Raw genomic sequence first — 18,289 nt, 5'->3', positions numbered from 1 at the left:
TCTCCTCTGAACAGTTGATGTTGAGATGTGTCTGTTACTTGAACTCTGTGAAGCATTTATTTGGACTGCAATCTGAGGTGCAGTTAACTCTAACTTATCCTCTGCAGAAGAGGTAACTCTGGGTCTTCCTTTCCTGTGGCGGTCCTTATGAGAGCCAGTTTCATCATAGAGCTGATGGTTTTTGCGACTGCACTTAAAGAAACTTTAAAAGTTCTTGAAATGTTCCACATTGACTGACCTTCATGTCTTAAAGTAATGATGGACTGTCGTTTCTCTTTGCTAATTTGAGCAATTTATGTACCAAATAGGGCTATCATCTGTATACCACCCCTACCTTGTCACAACACAACTGATTGTCTCAAACATGCTAAGAAGGAAAGAAATTCCACAAATTAACTTTTAACAAGGCACACCTTTTAATTGAAATTCATTCCAGGTGACTACCTCATAGCTGGTTGTGAGAGAATGCCAAGAGTGTGCAAAGCTGTCATTAAGGCAAAGGTTGACTACTTTGAAGAATCTCAAATATAAAATGCATTTTGATTTGTTTAACCCTTTTTGGTTACTACATTTATTTCATATGTGTTATTTCATAGTTTTGATGTCTTCAAGATTATTCTACAATGTAGAAAATAGTAAAAGTAAAGAAAAACCCTTGAATGAGTATGTGTGTCCAAACTTTTGACTGGTACTGTAAAAACACTACCGTTCAAAAGTTTGGGGTCACTTAGAAATGTCCTTATTTTCCATGAAACGATACATGAAATGAGTTGCAAAATGAATAGGAAATATAGTCAAGATGTTGACAAGGTTATAAATAATGATGTTTCATTGAAATAATAATTGTGTCCTTTGCTTTCATCAAAGAATCCTCCATTTGCAGCAATTACAGCCTTGCAGACCTTTGGCATTCTAGTTGTTAATTTGTTGAGGTAATCTGAAGAGATTTCATCCCATGCTTCCTGAAGCAACTCCCACAAGTTGGATTGGCTTGATGGGCACTTCTTACATACCATATGGCCAAGCTGCTCCCACAACAGCTCAATAGGGTTGAGATCCGGTGACTGTGCTTTGAGTCATTGAAATTGGCTCCAATTAAGCGCCGTCCACAGGGTATAGCATGGCGTTGCAAAATGTAGTGATAGCTTTCCTTCTTCAAGATCCCTTTTACCCTGTACAAATCTCCCACTTTACCACCACCAAAGCACCCCCAGACCATCACATTGCCTCCACCATACTTGACAGGTGACGTCAAGCACTCCTCCAGCATCTTTTCATTTTTTCTGCGTCTCACGAATGTTCTTCTTTGGGATCCGAACACCTCATACTTAGATTCGTCTGTCCATAATACTTGTTTTCAATCTTCCTCTGTCCAGTGTCTGTGTTATTTTGTCCATCTTAATCTTTTATTTTTATTGGCCAGTCTGAGATATGTCTTTTTCTTTGCAACTCTGCCTAGAAAGCCAGCATCCCGGAGTCGCCTCTTCATTTTTGACGTTGAGACTAGTGTTTTGTAGGTGATATTTAATGAAGCTGCCGATTGAGGACTTGGGAGGCATCTGTTTCTCAAACTAGACACTATAATATACTTGTCCTCTTGCTCAGTTGTGCACCGGGGCCTCCTATTCTGGTTAGAGACAGTTTGCGCTGTTCTGTGAAGGGAGTAGTACACAGTGTTGTACGGGATCTTCAATTTGTTGGCAATTTCTCATGGAAATGGAATAGCTTTCATTTCTCAGAACAAGAATAGACTGATGAGTTTCAGAAGAAAGTTCTTTGTTTCTGCACATTTTGAGCCTGAAATCGAACCCACAAATACTGATGCTCCAGATACTCAACTAGCCTAAAGGCCAGTGTTATTGCTTCTTTAATCAGAACAACAGTTTTCAGCTGTGCTAACATAATTGCAAAAAGGTTTTCTAATGATCAATTAGCCTTTTAAAATGATAAACACAATGTGCCATTGGAACACAGATGGTTGCTGATAATGGACCTCTGTACGCCTATGTAGATATTCCACTACAAATCAGCCATTCCCAGCTACAATAGTCATTTACAACATTAACAATGTCTACACTGTATTTCTGATCAATTTGAAGTTATTTTAATGGACAAAAACAAGGACATTTCTAAGTGACCCCAAACTTTTGAACGGTAGTGTGTATATATATATACTTTTTTTCTATTTAACTATTTGCTTTGATATATGCACTTTGTGAAACGCATTACTAGCAACATAAAACGTTTGTACCATGTCTATGTGTTGCAGAGACTGTACAGAGTGTGTGTGTGAACACTGTTTAAATGGCCTATGTTTTCTTTTGGAGCAGTGAGAGAGGCTGTTTTTTCCTTATCAGTGTTATCCCAAGACATATTTTTATAGGCGGGACTCAAAAGCCCCAACAATTGTTTATTTGAAAGGGGAAGTTATTGTTGTGCTGTATGCAATTTGTAAATAATCTCTACATCTAATAAGCTTGTTAATAAGTATTTTATACACAGGATTTGTTTAACATACTTTCTGGTCTGGTTTGCCTGCCACAGATTAAGTCTAATCCAAGACTAAACATTTACTTCCATGGATATTCTCCATTGAGCATGCTTTTTACTCCAGGACTAGGCTTAGAGCTATATTCAACCTTGTCCAAATGAAAACCATGACCTTCTTTTTAAATCTATTTCTACTTTTTCTTTGCTTGATCTCCAAGTGGAGGCTATTCCATAGACAAATGCCTGTATAGAAAAACGTGCTCCTCGCAGTACTGTTTACTCTTGGGATTTTACAAGATGTAACACTAGCTCTGGTATTGTAACTGTGTTGGTTATAGACCATATCAATGTGGTTTTTCATATAATTTAGGGCACAATATTTTAAGATGTCAAACACGCCCACCTCCCTTTGGAACCAAGCCATCCGCATATCACGGAGAAACCACTGAGTTCTATGTTCATAGATTGAGCCAGCCAAATTTCTGCAAGGCAAATAATATAGCAGATTTTCTGATAGGAGACTCTCGAACAAAGCTCTCTATTGAGTGACTGGACATTTGCCAATAAAACGGAGGAGAGTGCCAGTCGATTTCCACTTTTCTCTCTATGCGTATTCCGACCTTAAATTTAAGCATGAGAATTCACCTGCTATTCGTTTTGGGTGGCGATCGAATTAATGAAGTTGTGACGGAGGTGTATCCACAGATATGCCGTATTCCGACTTTTATTTAATACCCTAATAATTCCACCACCTTTACGCGCGAGGAAACCATGAGTAAGGTCTAGTGAACCTACTGGTTCCAAGTGGAACGTTATTTTTTCTGATAGAAATAACACCGTTCTCCATGCACTGTAATTTACAACTTGATAAGAGCTAGGTAAATGAGTAATCCTTTTGAATAAGGGAATTGTACATACAAATTACACTTGTTTTCGATCTATTTTACATGATTATCGCTGGAGACAAACTGAAGGATATAACGTTTTGAATCCGATGTTTATTTGTGTATCAGCTCATAAACCATGTGCCATGGAATCGTTAAATCGAAAATCTCTTCCCAAGTATTTACAACCTGTATAGCACAGCTGTACATTTTTTGGTCCTTAAATGAAGCTAGTATAGTTTTTTATTTATCACAATTTTCTTTAACCAGTTTTGGTCTTTAACGCCGTTTCCTCTTTCATTTTTGCTGAAATGCTGAAATTAGTTGGTTGTACTTTTGGATAGGACAGACATTTCCATATATTTTGTTAGCTGCATGTTTGACATAACTCAAACTGTCCTATTCATGATATAATATACAAAGTTGATAACGTTTTTTTATATTTTATTATTTTTAAATCAATTATTATATTTGAGTTTAACCATAATATCTGTTGTAATATTTGTTCTGTTCTGTTTTCTGGTGGCTTAAACAGAAATTGCAACCAATTAAAAAAATAAAATAAAAAAAATAAAATAGCAATTTGGAGATGATTTCATTTTCAAATAACCGAAAGTGAGAGGTTGTAATCTGAATAAAGGGAAAAAGCCATTGTTACTAACTTGCTAGAGAACCAGTTTGGATTTAAGTATTGCTTTTGTATGACTGCAGCCTTTATTGAGAGGTCTAATGCTGTAATATTTAATCATTTCTGCCCTCCAAATTCATATTCATTATATAAATAGGACTGTTTAATTTTGTCTGGTTTGCCATTCCAAATCAAATTGAATATTTTTGGTTCATATACATTTTTTTTTTAAAACAAGTCGTTAGGTGTAGGCAGGGCCATAAGCAAGGAGGTGACCTTGGATATGACTAAAGAGTTAATCAGGGTGAATTTTCCGAGTATCAGGGAAATTATACCAAATATGTCCACTTCAACATCAGACCATTTTAATTGGTAAACTACACGGTAATTTAAAAGTTGTATTTTTTTGTGATCCAATATGTAATATAGTACATACCTCTCTGGATTACAGTAGTTCAGTTGTAATCCAGAGAGGTTAGAAAAATCATCTAGATCCTCTATGAGGCTGTGGAGGGATTAAAATTGTGGATTTAAAAGAAAATATGAATCAGTAGTGTATATATATATTATCTCCAATGTATTGTCAATGCAAAAAAAAATTAAAAAAAATAAATCTGATTAGGGTGAATAATATCCGACAATACCGTTTTAATTCTATGCGCTATGCATTTTGCTAGAATTTTTGCATCACAACACTGAAGTGTAAGGGGACTCCAATTTTTTAAATGGACTGGATCTTTATATTTACCATCTAGGTCCTGTTTCAATAATAGTGAAATCAGACCTTCTTGTTGGGTATTAGATAGTCTACTATTTTTATAGGAGTGGTTAAAAAAAATGCTAATATCGGTCCTCAGAGTACATAAAAAAAGGTTTGATATACCTCAACTGGTATGCCATCCAGCCCTGGAGTTTTCACAGACTTAAAGGCTTTCATTGCATCAAGAAGTTCCTCCTCCATAATTTGGTCTTCACATGAGCCTTTCAGTACAGATGTTAATTTTACATTATTAAAAGAAAAAAATCCTTACAATTAACTTTGGTTAGTGGAGATGGAGACTGAAACGAAACAGTGTTCCTAGGCCGTCATTGAAAATAAGAATTTTTTCTTAACTGACTTGCCTAGTTAAATAAAGGTAAAATAAAAATAAAATATGCTTATAGTACATTACTTCCTCTTTTAAAATATTGTTGGGTGACTGATCTGTACCTTGACGCAATCCTGTATCTGAGCTCTATGGACAATTTCGTCGACCTCATGGCTTGGTTTTTGCTCTGACATGCACTGTCAACTGTGGGACCTTATATAGACAGGTGTGTGCCTTTCCAAATAATGTCCAATCAATTGAATTTACCACAGGTGGACGCTAATCAAGTTGCAGAAACATCTCAAGGATGATCAATGGAAACAGGATGCACCTGAGCTCAATTTCAAGTCTCATAGCAAAGGGTCTGAATACTTATGTAAATAAGGTATTTCTGTTTTGTATTTTTTATAAATTAGCAAAAGTTCCTACAAACCTGTTTTTGCATTGTCATTATGGGGTATTGTGTGTAGATTGATGAGGGGGGAAAAACTATTTAATCCATTTTAGAATAAGGCTGTAACGTCACAAAATGTACGATGATGATTGGGTGTCCATATAGCTGTACCATGATATTTGCACTGCTACTGACTAAACCTCCAATTGTTCTCCACTACCTCCTAAAACGTGCCAGTCCCAGTGACTGGCATACCAGCACTGTCCACCTAGATCCTAGGGTCTTTGAGAGATTGGGACCCATCCTTTGAAAAGTGCACACAGTGCCACCTACAGAACAGAAGCAGATCAACAGCCAAAAGCATTTCCAAGTCCCTCACCTTGGATATACTGTATACAGTTATTCCCCCCCAAAAAATATATATTACAAATTCTTGGTTATCTTAATTTATTTCCACATTTAACCTCTCTAGGGTCGGCAGAACGAAATCGTCCCACCTACTCAACAGCCAGTTGAATCCCGTGGCGCGTTATTCAAATACCTTAGAAATGCTATTACTTCAATTTCTCAAACATATGACTATTTTACACCATTTTAAAAGACAAGACTCTCGTTAATCTAACCACACTGTCCGATTTCAAAAAGGCTTTACAACGAAAGAAAAACATTAGATTATGTCAGCAGAGTACCCAGCCAGAAATAATCAGACACCCATTTTTCAAGCTAGCATACAATGTCACATAAACCCAAACCACAGCTAAATGCAGCACTAACCTTTGATGATCTTCATCAGATGACAACCCTAGGACATTATGTTATACAATACATGCATGTTTTGTTCAATCAAGTTCATATTTATATCAAAAACCAGCTTTTTACATTAGCATGTGACGTTCAGAACTAGCATACCCCCGCAAACTTCCGGTGAATTTACTAAATTACTCACGATAAACGTTCACAAAAAACATAACAATTATTTTAAGAATTATAGATACAGAACTCCTCTATGCACTCGCTATGTGCGATTTTAAAATAGCTTTTCGGTGAAAGCACATTTTGCAATATTCTAAGTAGATAGTCCGGCATCACAGGGCTAGCTATTTAGACACCCACCAAGTTTAGCCCTGACCAAAGTCAGATTTACTATAAGAAAAATGTTATTACCTTTGCTGTTCTTCGTCAGAATGCACTCCCAGGACTTCTACTTCAATAACAAATGTTGGTTTGGTTCAAAATAATCCATAGTTATGTTCAAATATCCTCTGTTTTGTTTGTGCGTTCAAGACACTATCCGAATGGTAAAGAAGGGTGACGCGCACAACGCATTTCGTGACAAAAAATGTCTAAATATTCCATTACCGTACTTCAAAGCATGTCAACCGCTGTTTAAAATCAATTTTTATGCCATTTTTCTCGTAAAAAAGCGATAATATTCCGACCGGGAAAGCGTGTTTAGGTTCAAAGAGAGAGAAAATAAAAACATGGGGTCTACTCGTGCACGCGCCTCCGTCCCATTGTCCTCTGATAGAGCACTTACCAAAAGCGCTAATGTTTTTCAGCCAGTGGCTGGAATTACATCATTCAGCTTTTTCCCGCCTTCTGAGAGCCTATGGGAGCCGTAGGAAGTGTCACGTTACAGCAAAGATCCTCAGTTTTCAATAAACAGAGCCAAGAAGAACAAGAACTTGTCAGACAGGTCACTTCCTGTAAGGAATCTTCTCAGGTTGCCTGCCATATGAGTTCTGTTATACTCACAGACACCATTCAAACAGTTTTAGAAACTTTAGGGTGTTTTCTATCCAAAGCCAATAATTATATGCATATTCTAGTTTCTGGGCAGTAGTAATAACCAGATTAAATCGGGTACGTTTTTTATCCAGCCGTGCAAATACTGCCCCCTACCCCCAACAGGTTAACAAATAATACGTGTAATAATGTAGGCACTTCCTACTAAGGAATATAACCTATAACCAGGACTGACATTTGTTGCAGGAGATTTCTGCTTGAGTGTAAATGATTCAATAATTCTACCCTGAATTTAGGGATAGGGTCTATATAGCCTGTAGAATGAGTAACTAAAGGGTTAAGCAAAAATCTCAGGAGATTGACTAGAATGAGAGAGGAATTGGGGGCTGTGTGTTTAAGTAAACATTAAGACCTGTTAAACTGTGGTTGACCTGACTTAGCTTGAACCCTCTAGATTTCCCTAATCTCAAAACTGTCGGCTGGGTAAGAATTTATGGTGTTGAGAGTTCTGGGGAAGAACAATGAACTCTCCTTAGTGTTAGTGTGTAATGTGTGTACGTAAATGAGGAGCCTGGTATATAATAGATGTTTTGTGTATGAACTGCAGAACGTTCTCTGAATAAACTGTACGAACCTTTTGCAGAAAGCTGAGTCCTTGCCTAATTATTATTAATCCAGTGTTTTACAAACCTTGGGGATTAGTCAAGGCTTATTGATTGGTAATTAATAGCATTGGGATCCAAAAATTCCCGTATCAACATTACAAAAATAAAATTTTCGTCAAGCAAACAATTATTGGGATTCATCCTATACTGTCCCTAACATCATTACTCCATGGCAACAGATGTGGGATACCTACACGCACTCTCCCAACCCCTCCCCTACAAACAACCACAAGCTCAGATGTTAAACAGTTGTTCCAACCCTGAGCCCAACTCAAGAGAAGACTTGATGTGTGAATGTGTATACCAGTGGCGACCCATCATTCAGGGCAGGTGGGGCTGAGCTAATAAAGCTGCAAACAAACATGGTCTCTTTTTTTGCTTTCTTGAGTATGGCAGTTCCAAAATGCAGGTGTTTCAACCTAACTCAGTTCTTTCTGTGGTGGTGGGGCATTCCAGCAACCAGCAGAAAATACAGAGCCTAGAGGTTGGTAATGTTCTCTAGTTAAGCCGTGATTGGCTCAGTGTTCTGTCACTCATGGGGACACTACTGTACGTCACCACAAAATCTACAAGGGAAAGCTCAAACATTCAAGCCCCTTGGGTGCTGCCATAGAGTTACATTAGAAGTGCCCATCCAAGAAGGCTCAAGGCCATTGGCCACAGATAAAATGACGTCAAATCATGTTATATCTACTGTAGCTTTGATTGTACTGATCATGTCAAAGTCATACTTTCAAAATCTTAGCTAGCAAGCTAGACAATCAGTTATCATCATGAATCAAGTCGACAATCTATTGGCAAATCCTTTTCAATCCTTGTCATATGAAGAGAAATTATAGATAAAACGTGTCGGTGCTCATCGGCCATTGGACATAAACATTACACAACAAGTTGGAAATCACAAATTCAACAACGAGTGGTTTGAAAGGAATCAGTAGCTAACTGCAAGCGTTGGAAAGCAATCACTAGCCTGCTATTCAGTGGAGAGGGTGTGTGGTCCAAGTCTGGGTTTAAGGGTCTTTTTTCCAATCTTAAAAGGATAAAGATTTGCATGCAACACCATTGGCCAGAGAATGTTGAGTACATTGGCCATGCTGTCAATCCAGCATTTCACTTCTGCCATTTTCAAAACAACTGGAAACTCGGAACTGAGAAATCTCAGACTTCAGTGAGTTCAAGACAACTGGGAACTCTGAAAAAAACTAGCTACATTTTGAATGATCATCCAACTCGGAATTCCATGTCGGAATCTCTGGCCTTTTTCTAGAGCTCTGACCTGAAGATCATTGGCGTCATGATTGGACCTTGTTTTTTTCAGAGTTCCCAGTTGTCTTGAAAGCACCATAAATCCAGAGAATGGCAGAATTTGATGACAAAGTTTGATGACAAAATTTGCCCACAAGAAGGACCAATACGCCACCGTCCTGTTAAAGTGAGCACAGCACAACAAGGTGAGTCCAAAAATATATTGTATGCTGCTGCGTAAATGATGTAATATGCCAGGGAGATATGTATACTGTAGCTAAGAAAGTAATGCTAAGTGTATGTTGTGTAGGAAGCTGTTAGTGGATGCCTACCCATGGGATACTGCAGCTAGTGTTGCCAGGTGGGGGTACTCCACCGAAATTCCCACCAGCTAGGTATGACTTCAAGGTTCTCATTAGCAGCTTTGAGAGATTCCATTTATATTATGCTCACCCATCCAGGGGCTTTGGCTTTGTTGGATCAACCCTGCCAGGCAGACTAAGACTCTTGAGGGGGCGGTGCTGCTTTAGTGGGTCTCTGGTCGCATTTATCTTTCTGTCTTGGCTGCGTATAGGCTAATTGCAGTAGGCCTATCAAACAGATAAGGACTTTTCCTTAATGTGTGGGTCACTCAGATGGGTGTCTAGGATATAGGGTTGTCTTATAGACTACCCCGCCATTCTGTTTCCTATTTCTATCATGTTATATATTATCCACTATCAGTATTGACAATCAGTAGGCCTAATAACCACACATATTCAACTGCCAATTTACTGTTAGTTCCCTTCAGTTGGTACAGCCTACATTATCATTCCATTTATTTACAAGGTTTAATTTACCTTCATTTGCTTCCCCTGTAAACATTGTCATGACCATGGGGTTGTTGCTGAGGATCATTAAAAATAGTTGATAATATACACTAAGTGTACAAAACATTAGGAACACCTTTCCATCATGTAGTCTGACCAGGTTAATCCAGGTGAAAGCAATGATCCTTTATTGATGTCACTTGTTAAATCCACTTAAATCAGTGTAGATGAAGGGGAGGAGACAGGTTAAAGAAGGATGCTTAATCCTTGAGACAAATTGAGACTTGGATTGTGTATGTGTGCCATTCAGAGGGTGAATGGGCAAGATTGGTGCACCGGTTTGAGTGTGACAAGAACTGCAATGCTGCCGAGTTTTTCATGCTTAACAGTTTCCCGTGTATATCAAGAATGGTACACCACACAAAGGACATCCAGCCAACTTGTGACAACTGTGGGAAACATTGGAGTCAACACTGGACTTTTGAACTGTAAATTGGATTGGGAACAGGATTATGTGCTTGATGATTTAGGCCAGGGGTATGTGCTTGATGATAAGATTATTCCCCACAATTCTCATAAGATTTTCTTGCTAATTTCAGGAGCTACAGCTTTCCTATCTAAGGTCAAACGTTAAAAGCTCTCAAACTGGTAATGTTCCCAAATCACCAATGTCCATCTCAAGTGAATCAAGAAATCTGTGGACTTTTAATTTGAAAAAAATCTGGCATCAAAACAAACGTTTTATTAGATTTTTTTTTACAACATCATATGGTACAGTAACATTTGAACAAATGAAAAAGCTCAAACATCCTCAACCACACAAACAACTACAAGCAAACAACAATTCAAGTCATTGTTGCCTCAATCATACATTCACTCCTCCCTTCCTTTGCTCAAAGTTAAAGATCAAATGGAATGGCCACAAAAACATTTACCGTTTGTCCTCAATCTCTAGCTTCATTTGAGAGCCAAAGTCAAAATCATTTGACAAAGCCAACATAGTTACTTGGTTGTAATACTATGTCTTGCTCTAACTGTGCTATTCAAATTTGGTTGAACTGTGTTCTTTCTGACTCAAGAAAGTGTGGAGCGCAAAGTGCAACATTTATTGTGTTTGTGGGTAATGGGGAAAAGATAGATAATAATAGTTAAATTAATGTATTTCCACTATATGACAGACTTACAACCTAGAGTTGAAGTTTACATACACTTAGGTTGGAGTCATTAAAACTCGTTTTTCAACCACTCCACCTATTTCTTGTTAACAAACTATATTTTTGGCAAGTCAGTTTGTCTACTTTGTGTATGACACAAGTCATTTTTGCAACAATTGTTTACAGACAGATTATTTCACTTATAATTGTCATGGCTGTCGTAGGAATGAGAGGACCAAGGTGCAGCGTGTGTGTCGTTCCACATTTTATTTAATCTGTGAAACTTTGCAATACATAAATAAAATGAATAAACAAAACAAACACTGCCGCAGAGGAGAAACTAACACTACTCAAAAATAATCACCCACAAAACACAGGAAGAAAAACCCCTACTTAAGTATGATCTCCAATTAGAGACAACGAGGACCAGCTGCCTCTAATTGGAGACCATCCCAAACAAACCAACATAGAAATACAAAAACTAGAACCCAAGAACATAGAAATATAACACATAGAATAAACCCCCCTGTCACACCCTGACCTACTCTACCATAGAAAATAACAGCTTACTAAGGTCAGGACGTGACAATAATTCACTGCATCACAATTCCAGTGGGTCAGAAGTTTACATGCACTAAGTTGACTGTGACTTTAAACAGCTTGGAAAATTCCAGAAAATGATGTCATGGCTTTAGAAGCTTCTGATTGACTCAAATGATGTCAATTAGCCTATTGGAGGTGTACCTGGGGATGTATTTAAAGGCCTACCTTCAACGCAGTGTCTCTTTGCTTGACATCATGGGAAAATCAAAAGAACTCAGCCAAGACCTCAGAGAAAAAAATTGTAGACCTCCACAAGTCTTGTTCATCCTTGGGAGCAATTTCCAAACGCCTGAAGGGCCACATTCATCTGTACAAACAATAGTACACAAGTATAAACACCATGGGTGTCACGGTTGTCGTCTGGAATGGAGGACCAAAACGCAGCAGGAATGTGGATGCTCATCTTATCATTTATTTTAAATAAAGAGAACACCAAAAACAACAAAACGAAGAACACACGAACAACAAAACAGTCTTGTCAGGCTCACACAGGCAAAACAAGAAACAACCTCCCACAAATCAAACACACCCTAATATATAGGACTCTCAGTCAAAGGCAACTAGACAACCCCTGCCTCCAATTGAGAGTCCACACCCCAATGAACTAAACATAGAAACAGACTAACTAGAAAGAACATAGAAATAGACTAACAGAGCAGTGACCAAAGAACCCAGAAATAATAAATCAAACACCCTACTACATAAACCATCACCGCGAAACACAAACAAAATACCCTCTGCCACGTCCTGACCAAACTACAATAGCAAATAATCTTATTACTGGTCAGGACGTGACAATGGGACCACGCAGCCGTCATACCGCTCAGGAAGGAGACGCGTTCTGTCTCCTAGAGATGAATGTACTTTGGTGTGAAAAGTGCAAATGAATCCCAGAACAACAGCAAAGGACCTTGTGAAGATGCTGGAGGAAACAGGTACCAAAGTATCTATATCCACAGTAAAACGAGTCCTATATCGACATAACCTGAAAGGCCGCTCAGCAAGGAAGGAGCCACTGCTCCAAAACCGCCATAAAGAAGCCAGACTACGGTTTGAAATCTGTCTGTCTGTCTGTCTCTCTCTCTTTGCTCTCTCTCTGTCTCGTTCTCTGGTTAGTTACAATATTCTCTTGGCTGGGCTGGGAATTCTTCACTGCTTCCATGGCCAGAGGGCCCGCCACTATGTGTGTGTACTGTCATTGTGTGTGTGTAGCCGCTGTGTGTGTGTGTGTGTGTGTATGGAAGCAATGGGTGTGGAATCTGTAGACATTGGGGAGTGTGTGTGTGTGTGTGTGTGTGTGTGTGTGAGACACCCAGGGGCCAAGCATTATCAAAGGACTGTATTATTAACCATCATGCCATCCTCATCCTGTCACATACATCTCTCTCTCTCTGTGGTTAGTTACAGTATTCTCTTGGCTGGGCTGGGAATTATTCACTGCTTCCGTGGCCAGAGGGCCCGCCACTATGTGTGTGTACTGTCATTGTGTGTGTGTGTGTGTGTGTGTGTATGGAAGCAATGGGTGTGGAATCTGTGGACATTGGGGTGTGTGTGTGCGTGTGTGTGGAGGTCAATTGTTTGATATTTCCTGCTAAGTCTGATCTCAGTCTCAAAGGCATCAATGATTAGTGAATAACTACACTGAACCAAAATATAAACGCAACATGTCAAGTGTTGGTCCCATGTTTCATGAGCTGAAATAAAATATGCAGTTTTGTCATACAACACAATGCCACAGATGTCTCAAGTTTTGAGGGAGCGTGCAGTTGGCCTGCTGACTCCACCAGAGCTTTGGCCAGAGAGTTGAATATCCATTTCTCTACCATAAGTCAATGTCGTTTCAGAGAATTTGACAGTATGTCCAACCCGCTTCACAACTGCAGACAAGTGTATGGCGTCATGTGGGGTTATGATATAGGCAGGCATAAGCTATGGACAATGAACACAATTGCATTTTATCGATGGCAATTAGAATGCATAGAAATACCAGTCGTGAAATCTATAGATCAGGGCCTAACAGATTTATTTCAATTGACTGATTTCCTCGTATGAACTGTAACTCATTAAAATCAGTGAAATTCTTGCATGTTGCGTTTTATTTTTCTTCAGTATACAAACCTTTTTCTTTACATCTTTTTAAATACAGAAACTCCAACAAATACAACCACGTTACCCACCATAAATTACAGTAAGCATCTCTCTCTATTTTGTCATACAATGATGTACATTTTTATTCAAAATCTGAATTCAAAATCTTGATCAAATAATATTTTAGGTGAAAGTCGATATTTTTTCTGACATTTGTTTTAGAAACATCATCGATCCTGCCCAAAGCGTCATCATCAACACCACCACCACCACCATCACATTAACATCGTTAACAATATCAAACAGCGACATGGGTAGGACACTTTGCAATGTTTCCTTAATCCTTTAATGATTATTAGAGCTCAGTTAGTGTGAAGAATGTCTGACATTGTGCCAGCCAAGTTAAAACCTCCGCTTATCTCTTCTCAGATTTTGAATCCAAATGAATAATGTGGCGCATTATGACATTATATTATTGCTTTCCTTTTTTTCTAGAGTCACAAGAGCAGCGATTACAAAGTAAGTGTTTTAGCCTTGTTTATAGATACGCTACATTACCAAAAGTATGTGGACACCTGCTCATCGAACACCCCCCCCCATATACACCCCCTCATATATATATAGTATAGTTCTAACGAGAGATACTGTAGATACTATAGATATATACTAAGATACTGTAGATAGATACGAAGGAACTGTAGATAGATACTGTAGATAGATACTGTAGATGGATACTAAGGTACAGTAGGTACAGTGCATTCAGAAAGTATTCAGACCCTTTACTCAGTACTTTGTTGAAGCACTTTTGGCAGAGATTACAGCCTTGTGTCTTCTTGGGTATAACGTTACAAGCTTGGCACACCTGTATTTGGGGAGTTTCTCCCATTCTTCTCTGCAGATCCTCTCAAGCTCTGTCAGGTTGGATGGGGAGCGTCGCTGCACAGCTATTTTCAGGTCTCTCCGGTGATGTTTGATCAGGTTCAGGTCCTTCGCCCCAGTCTGAGGTCCTGAACACCGGGAGCAGGTTTTCATCAAGGATCTCTCTGTACTTTGCTCCGTTCATCTTTCCCTCGATCCTGACTAGTCTCCCAGTCCCGGTCGCTGAAAACCATCCCCGCAGCATGATGCTGTGGGGATGGTGCCAGGTTTCCTCCAGATGTGATGCATTCAGGCCAAAGAGTTGAATCTTGGTTTCATCAGACCAGAGAATCATGTTTCTCATGGTCTGAGAGTCTTTAGGTGCCTTTTGGCAAACTCCAAGCAGGCTGTCATGTGCCATTAGCTGAGGAGTGGCTTCCGTCTGGCCAATCTACCATAAAGGCCTGATAGGTGGAGTGCTGCAGAGATGGTTGTCCATCTGGAAGGTTCTCCCATCTCCACCGAGGAACCCTGGAGCTCTGTCAGAATGACCATCGGGTTCTTGGTCACCTCGCTGACCAAGGCCCTTCTCCCCCGATCGCTCATTTTGGCCAAGCGGCCAGCTCTAGGAAGAGTCTTGGTGGTTCCAAACTTCTTCCATTTAAGAATGATGGAGGCAACTGTGTTCTTGGGCACCTTCAATGATGCAGAAATGTTTTGGCACCCTTCCCCAGATCTGTGCCTCGACACAATCCTGTCTCAGAGCTCTACGGACAATTCCTTCGACCGCATGGCTTTTGCTCTGACATACACTGTCAACTGTGGGACCTTATAGACACACCGGTCTATATATACACACACACACCTTTCCAAATTATGTCCAATCAATTGAATTTACCGCAGGTGGACTCCAATCAAGTTGCATAAACATCTCAAGGATGATCAATGGAAACAGGATGCACCGGAGCTCAATTACGAGTCTCATAGCAAAGGGTCTGAATATTTTCCGAATGCACTGTACATACTAAGATACTATAAATAGATAGATAGATACTGTATACTCATCTCTCTCCTCATTGCTCTCTCCTAGGGAAGGTCATATCAGTCAGTACGTTGTTAGCTATCTCTCTGATAGCTAATGTCCTCCTCTTGGGTGTTGTCATCTTGCGGACCCGGGGGAGACGCCAGCATGAGGGCGTGGTAAGTGTGGTGTGTGTGTGTGTGTGTGTGCGCGTGCATGAGTGTGTGCTTTCTGTGGCTAAAGTGCTTCTTGTATTTTTCAGTCTCCTGCAATGTCTGAACTGACAGTATTGAACGAAGTAGAGGTACATCATCTGATGCAGGTAATATTCTCAGAATGCTACGGATCGATGACTTAGAGCACTATTCAATCGAACCCAAGAGCGTTTGGATTTGCATGTAGTCAACAAAGTCTCTCTCTGTCACTCTCTCTCTCTCAGAACGACAACGGAGGTTCTCTGCAGTACTAACCCCGTTCAGAGGAATAATCCATCTCTCTTCCGTCTGCCACCATTTTCCCCAAGCTTTACCAGACAACAACGGACAAATATATATCCTGAGCCAAAGAAAAGGAGTCCTGCCTCTCCCTCTCTCACACACACGCTTCACACTTCCTGGGCTGAGGCCACAACTCTTCTTCTCCTGCCACTGCCATTCTGGAGTTACTGTTGCAGACATGAATAAAAGCTCCCCTCCTTGTGTTTTAATGAGGAGAATGGGAGAACTAATAAATGTCCGTCTGTCAAGAGTCTCTAAAAACAAGACTTGGATTAAGGGAACACTGTGGTCTTGAATGTCACCCCCTGCCTTCAGCTGTCCGTTCAGCCCAAAGATAATATGTTCACGTGAATGGGAAGAAAACAGTGAGATGAACAACAAGATGAACCCTTTAGGGGCGTACATTAGAACTAAGATGATCCGATATTGAGTATTACTGTACTTTGCTGAAGTACAGTACTTTACGAACAAAACCTGCATCCATTCCTGACTGTGTTTGGATGATGTGGCTGTGTTACTTGATGGAAGGGGATTTTATGACGCAGAGTGAAAGAAAAATATCAAAGGAGTAAAATCAGTTTAGAAAAAAAGATGAAAGAAGACCATTTTATGTACAAAGTGTGTATATATTTAGAGTACCAGTCAAATTTTGGACACACCTACTAATTCAATTTTTTTTCTTTATTTTTACTATTTTCTACATTGTAGGTTAATAGTGAAGACATCAGAACTATGAAGGGGAGGAGACAGGTTAAAGAAGGATGCTTAATCCTTGAGACAAATTGAGACTTGGATTGTGTATGTGTGCCATTCAGAGGGTGAATGGGCAAGATTGGTGCACCGGTTTGAGTGTGACAAGAACTGCAATGCTGCTGAGTTTTTCATGCTTAACAGTTTCCCGTGTATATCAAGAATGGTACACCACACAAAGGACATCCAGCCAACTTGTGACAACTGTGGGAAACATTGGAGTCAACACTGGACTTTTGAACTGTAAATTGGATTGGGAACAGGATTATGTGCTTGATGATTTAGGCCAGGGGTATGTGCTTGATGATAAGATTATTCCCCACAATTCTCATCAGATTTTCTTGCTCATTTCAGGAGCTACAGCTTTCCTATCTAAGGTCAAACGTTAAAAGCTCTCAAACTGGTAATGTTCCCAAATCACCAATGTCCATCTCAAGTGAATCAAGAAATCTGTGGACTTTTAATTAGAAAAAAAATCTGGCATCAAAACAAACGTTTTATTAGATTTTTTTTTACAACATCATATGGTACAGTAACATTTGAACAAATGAAAAAGCTCAAACATCCTCAACCACACAAACAACTACAAGCAAACAACAATTCAAGTCATTGTTGCCTCAATCATACATTCACTCCTCCCTTCCTTTGCTCAAAGTTAAAGATCAAATGGAATGGCCACAAAAACATTTACCGTTTGTCCTCAATCTCTAGCTTCATTTGAGAGCCAAAGTCAAAATCATTTGACAAAGCCAACATAGTATTACAACCAAGTAACTATGTCTTGCTCTAACTGTGCTATTCAAATTTGGTTGAACTGTGTTCTTTCTGACTCAAGAAAGTGTGGAGCGCAAAGTGCAACATTTATTGTGTTTGTGGGTAATGGGGAAAAGATAGATAATAATAGTTCAATTAATGTATTTCCACTATATGACAGACTTACAACCTAGAGTTGAAGTTTACATACACTTAGGTTGGAGTCATTAAAACTCGTTTTTCAACCACTCCACAAATATCTTGTTAACAACCTATATTTTTGGCAAGTTAGTTTGTCTACTTTGTGCATGACACAAGTCATTTTTGCAACAATTGTTTACAGACAGATTATTTCACTTCTAATTGTCACGGCTGTCGTAGGAATGAGAGGACCAAGGTGCAGCGTGTGTGTCGTTCCACATTTTATTTAATCTGTGAAACTTTGCAATACATAAATAAAATGAATAAACAAAACAAACCCTGACGCAGAGGAGAAACTAACACTACTCAAAAAATAATCACCCACAAAACCCAGGAAGAAAAACCCCTACTTAAGTATGATCTCCAATTAGAGACAACGAGGACCAGCTGCCTCTAATTGGAGACCATCCCAAAC

The 18,289-nt window shown here is 39.3% G+C and overlaps 1 long non-coding RNA gene across 1 annotated transcript; it reads left to right on the top strand.

The window, feature by feature from the left end:
- Positions 1-13,824: 13,824 nt before the first annotated feature.
- On the top strand, positions 13,825-15,844 carry LOC106600944 (uncharacterized). Its single transcript, XR_001327919.2, has 4 exons — positions 13,825-13,894; positions 14,017-14,108; positions 14,290-14,313; positions 15,743-15,844. It is a non-coding gene; the product is annotated as an uncharacterized lncRNA (long non-coding RNA).
- Positions 15,845-18,289: the final 2,445 nt, after the last annotated feature.

Source organism: Salmo salar, chromosome ssa03 (genome assembly GCF_905237065.1).
Source record: "Salmo salar chromosome ssa03, Ssal_v3.1, whole genome shotgun sequence".
Classification (NCBI taxonomy): Eukaryota; Metazoa; Chordata; class Actinopteri; order Salmoniformes; family Salmonidae; genus Salmo; species Salmo salar.
The sequence above is the reverse complement of the archived record's forward strand: the minus strand, read 5'-3'. Positions and strand labels throughout refer to the sequence as shown.